The 6,000-nt window shown below is 32.6% G+C and overlaps 1 long non-coding RNA gene across 1 annotated transcript in view; it reads left to right on the top strand.

The window, feature by feature from the left end:
• LOC145242664 (uncharacterized) overlaps nucleotides 1-6,000 on the top strand; it is a 61,817-nt gene continuing 55,817 nt past the window's right edge. The window contains exon 1 of the long non-coding RNA XR_013862794.1: nucleotides 1-1,616. This is a non-coding gene — a long non-coding RNA (uncharacterized LOC145242664). The remainder of the gene's footprint in view (nucleotides 1,617-6,000) is intronic.

The following is a 6,000-nucleotide window of genomic DNA, read 5'->3' as shown; positions in this document are numbered from 1 at the left end:
AGTTCAAACTGAACAAGAATAGAACTTTATTTTTTATTATTGGTATATGTTCAAAATTACAGATACAAAACATTCTTCATTTAAATCTTTGACAATTACCATACATATATACAGTGCCGGATTGGACGAGTGCAATTACTATCACCCTTTGCAGGGCAACTCCTTTCAAAACTTTTTTCCCCAAGCAACACGAATATAATATTTAAACTTAACATATGTATTTAAATGGTACAAGTGTTCAACTTTGAGGATCATATTAACACTTGAAGAGATAAAAAGAGCGTAAAGAAAAAAGAAATGACAAATACTATGTACATTCAAGTAAGAATCTCTACATTTAGCATTGGAGAACTTTTTCATGACACAGAAATGTCAGTCTCACACAAAAGTTCATGTTCAATATTTATCTGTCTTGATCCCTTGGTGATTGATTCTCTTAAACTGAAAACAAAATCTTTCTTCATTCGAACTGATCAACCTACGTCAGTTGTATATGTGTAACATAACGCGTGTGAAAATAGTAGTAGGAGTTGTAAGATAGCTAGCTTGCCGAAAAAAAAAAGCAAATACGCAAATTAGGAAGTGTGTGCGAGCTGGTGCGAGTAGAAAAAGAAAAAAAAAAGGTGGTCGGGGAGAAACAAAGTGGACGTCGAAGGAGATGGACGTGTAAAATGAAGGGAAAAGAAAGAGTACTGTTAGAAGAGGTGGACGTATAAAAAATAGCTGTCTGTGGCCGGCGTGTAGTGGAGCAGAAGGGAGAGACTTTTAAGCTGTGTCGAGACAGGGAGAAAGAAAAACGGTAATAAACGACTTATGTTAAAAAGGGAAGAAAAGCTGAGTCGGATTTATTTATTTTTTATTTATTTTTGTTTGTAGCTGCAACCATTACAGATGTATAGAAAGTTTTTTTTGGAAAAATTGGCAACAAACTATGATTTCTTTTCTTTGTTAAAAGACGATAGAATTTTCATCCCATGATGCAATGTAAGTTTTGTGTAACCAAACCTTGGCCAACACATATTGATATAATTCATTTGAAATAGATGAGTGGTCTTGGCTATCCAAGTAAAAATCTAGTAAGTTGCCCTACTGAATGGGTATCCGTGATCGGAGCTTGTATAACCTTAAGCTTGAGGCTTTCAGCATACCTTTCAACGTCACTCCCAGATGGCTCCACCGGTCAATATTTATGGCTTAATCAGTCAATCATATTCTTGTAAGAAGGAAAGACCCGGATGTGTACATATTCATTACATTAACATTTTTTTTTAAAATAATCGTCAAGATAAAATAAAGTAAATATTGTTTTCTTTAAAGCATTATTTATATTTTCGTTGATCATGATATTTGACCCCATATTTATTTGCATAATTACATGATTGTTTTTTTTTTTTTTTGCTTGGAATGATATCATAATGTATAGCGATGATTGAAGATTTACTTTTTCAAAAACAATAACTTTTAGAGCAAATAATCAAGTGTGATATACCATCAAGAAATTCCAGAATTGTTTCAACCTAAGAGTCAACGACTGTAACATCCAATTGACCAACGTATACGCTTATGTCAAGTCTAAGCACTTATTCATAATCAAGAAGAAAGATACAAAATAATATGTAAGTTTGTCTTTGATATTTTTCTATTTCCTTCAGTTTTGTTGCTTAAATAATGTGTAAACCCTAAGTTGATAAACAACTTAGAGTTCTTGTCGAAAATACCCTTTATATAAAAACAAAAGAGATAAATTTGTATAATGTACGAACCTGTGACGAAAAAAACCCATCATATTCCAAAAATCATGTCAATTGATCAAGTAGTTTTATTTTTATATTGGAAAATCAAATTCATGGGGAATAGAAAGCAGCTGTCTTGGCCGCAATTTGGAAAACAACTTAAAAAAAAGGGAGATAATTCAATAATTCATACTTACTAGATTTATCTTGTAATGCATACGAATTCCCATTAATTGCTTAGCAATGAGTTTCCTTATAAAAATAAAACTACTTGATCAATTTACATAATTTTTGGAATGTGATAAGTATGAATAATTGTTGACGTTTTTTAAATGGTGGGTGACATAGTTACTTCCTGGAGACTCATAAAATTTGATTTTCTTATTTAAAAATAAAACTACATCATCATCAGATATGCTGACTTCAACTAGGGTTGTTACTTTCTCCACCTTGTTCTATATCACTATGTCAGGTTGAACACTTTCTGTACTGTATTCATTACATGTCAACCCTGGGAACCCACACATTGCATGCAGAAAGTCGCAAAGAAACCAAGACAAGAAAAAAAAACGACTCCTTTCTTTTCAGCTGAAACAACAGATATTTATTTACAGGTACTTCCACTATAACACCTTGTCTCTTGTTCAAATGTCTTCTCATACTCCTATGTGCTTAATAAGACTTCACTGTGTCGAACACGTGATACTCTGTGTTTGTTCGCCCCGCCTCTTGATTTTGAAAAAGTGAAGTATAATAGGTACCCTAACCCTGACACTAACCCTAACCTGTGATTGTGATACTCTTTCTTAAGAAATCTGTCAATACTATTCTATGCTGGTCCTAGCAAAGGGCTGCACTTTAGCCTTATTTGGAGGTGATAAGTCTTGGGATCATAGTGATAAATTTAGATTTTGCCTTATGTTATCAGTTTTTTAAAAAAATAATTCTGACGCATATTTATTAGAACATCTCCAAATTTATCCTAAAAAAAAAAAGAAAAGAAGTCAGCAACCTGGGAATCCATTTGGCAAACACTATAGGCACATGCAAATGGTCATGAATAATACCTTTCACAAATCCTTGATTAATCTTGACCTCTTGGGCTATTTTACAAATAGTCATGCCTCAATCTTCCAGAATGGCAGAAAGAGGGCGGCCAGGTCTGGTAGCTGTTTCCACAGATTTCCAGCCATGTTTAAATGCCAGCATTTCCCAAGGTCATATGAAGGGCATAATTACCATACGTTTCTTTCATGTCAGCAAATGTCTCCTACGGTGTGCGTCTTTTCAAATACAAAAACCGGATCACTGTGTAACACTAAACAAGCTCAGTTTCACACCTGACTCAGTTCAAACTTCTTTAAAACAGAAACCACAATTAGTTCAGAGCTAAAATTGACTACACAACCCATAGAGTTATAAATCATTGAACATGCACAATTTCAGCTAAGTCAGACTATTAGAAGTGAGTTAGATTGAACGCCTCTCATATGAATCATTAAAAGTACAACTTTTTTACCACCTCATTTCTGTTATTAGTATCGGTTTCTCTAACTCTTTCTAGAATTACGGACTTTCAAGAGGGAGCACATGAAGGTTACCAACATCTACTAGTGACTTGGTGTTATGAAACAGACTGGATTCGAACAAGATATCTGAATAAGGGTTGATATGCTGTAAAACAAAATAACCAAACCAAACACCAGTAATAAATATTTAAAGATATAAAGAATCTAAAGCATAAAAAACTACAAAATGACAGGATTCCGCATTAAATAACCGGAAAACGGGTTGGTATACCATCAAACAAAACAACCAAGCAACCGAACGCAAGTGATATGGGCCGGCATATTAGGAAAATCCTATTGTCTAAAACATCTCTCTTCTCCTTCAAAAAAAAAATTGCAGATGCATCAACATCGTCTTGTACAACAGAAAATGTTCATTAAGGATCTGAGAGGATGGAAAGACTGAAGAAGGATGGCACTATCCAGAATTCGGCTGGAAAAGGTCATAGAGTGCAGAGAAATTCTCAAGTGAAAATGCAACCGGAGTTGCATTGGTGATCAAAATAAGTAAGGAATAACAGAAATCTGGGAAAACGTTTTTTTTTTTTTTTTATTCAGACACCAGAGAACAACAATTGTTTTTGTCAATGAGCAATCACTGGTAATAACTTGTTTTCGAACTCCTAATGTGTAAGAAATAGTAATTATAAACACTTATAGGCTCCAAAACTATTGACTATAATTACACAAAGATCCCTTAGGATGCGGTATGCAATATAATCAAGAATATTAATTATGTTGATGAAATAAAGCCCCAAAAGCCCGCAGCAGGAGCTAAACTGCAATTGCTTTCAATACAGGAACATCTCTATCTCTTATTGGGAATTAACTCGTAGTTACGTAACTTGCACAAATTGAACTGGTTTCTTTTTTTTTTTTTTTCAAATCCTTTTATTATGCAATTCAAAACGTGTTCTGGATTCCTTGCAGCTTTTTTTTTTTTTGCCTGTATATTTTCGTTTGCGAACAAAAAACGAGAAATCTTTAAATCGATCAGATGTGCTAGCCCAAACTTCTATCCTATTCCCACCACCTCCTCTTCCTCCTCCTCCTCCTCTTTTGACTGTCAGGTTTCAATATTTGTCAGTTTCACTGACTTGGAATGACAAAAAAGAAAAAAAAAAAAAAAAAGAATGAAAAATACAAATAATAATTGCCGACACTTTCAGATCTTCAACCTTCTCCATTTCCAATGGCGGCGCTGGTGCAGCAAAGTAAAAATTTTGTGAATAATCAAATGAGCTAATTAATAACACGAAATTAAATTACAGTAATTGATTGATTAATTACTTTCATGGAAAATGTGGGGCCGTGGGGACTTTCCCCGAGGGGTCAGGCCAATTAATAAGTGTATGAAATTGGGTTCTGCTATGATTAATGTTATGGGTATGTGGGGAAAGTGTGAGCATTACGCTTCAATAAATACGAGATGATAATTTTCTAATTGTGATATTTACTTCGATTGGTTTTTTGGAGAAGAAAGGATTTATGCAATATTCCTTGAAATACAACTGCTCTACTGATGGTACGTCTTGTAGAATATAAGTTCAAGCGAAAATGATGGAGAGAAATATTGCATTTCCGTTGGAGGGGGGGGGGATCATGCAAGCACTGAAAACGAGGCAGAGTTTTTATATCAACAAAAAAGCTATTTGAATTCAAATATAATGCTCATTATCCAACGTATGTAAAGTAGATGTTAAACCGATTATTGTTGTTGTTGTTGTTGTTATTATTATTATTATCATTATTTTTATTATTATTATTATTATTATTATTATTATTATTTTTATTATTATTATTATTTTTATTATTATTATTATTGTTATTATTGTTATTATTATTATTATTTTTATTATTATTATTGTTATTATTGTTATTATTATTATTATTATTATTTTATTATTATTATTTTTATTATTATTATTATTATTATTTTTATTATTATTATTATTTTTATTATTATTATTATTGTTATTATTGTTATTATTATTATTATTATTATTATTATTTTTATTATTTTTATTATTATTTATTATTATTATTGTTATTATTTTTTATTATTATTATTTTTATTATTATTATTATTATTATTATCATTATTATCATTATTATCATTATTATTATTATTATCATCTTACTCACTAGTAATAGTCACACAAATCATCATCAATAATTGCTCTTTGTGAACAACTTGTGGTGTTTCCTGGAGTCTGAGTGACAAGTCTCCCCTAATTTACAGAATTTCCTCCTCTTTCAATAAGCTTTGCAAAAGAATTTACGTTATCGCAACAGCCGCTTACCATTGAGTTTTTGTTAGCGGCGACCACTGGTCTTCACTGGGATTTGGGTGGCAATAAGCCTCCCCAATGTCCCAATCCTCTTTGCACTCAGCCAGCAGTGGTCTGGCTAGTGCTTTCTCTCCTCGGTCTTTCCATCCTCTTTGACCCTCATGGCAACACTCACAAAAAAAGTAAAAAAGGGGGAGGGTGGTATCCTACAATTATATAGTTTCAGTTTGCATGATTCCATGTGATGCTCCTATGTGTTTTGCATCTGTAGCCGTTTCTGCGTCCACTTGTAGTGTGTAGTTTATGTGTGGTGTTAGTCTCCACATTTAATGGTTTTCCTTAATATTTCTACAGTTTTCATTATTGAGATTCGTTATATCTTCTCTGCCATCCCTTTGATTCCAATCT

Source organism: Euprymna scolopes, chromosome 21 (assembly GCF_053919585.1).
Source record: "Euprymna scolopes isolate OS-2025 chromosome 21, ASM5391958v1, whole genome shotgun sequence".
NCBI classification, from domain to species: Eukaryota; Metazoa; Mollusca; class Cephalopoda; order Sepiida; family Sepiolidae; genus Euprymna; species Euprymna scolopes.
Note: the sequence above shows the minus strand (reverse complement) of the source record. Positions and strands in the feature narration are given on the sequence as shown.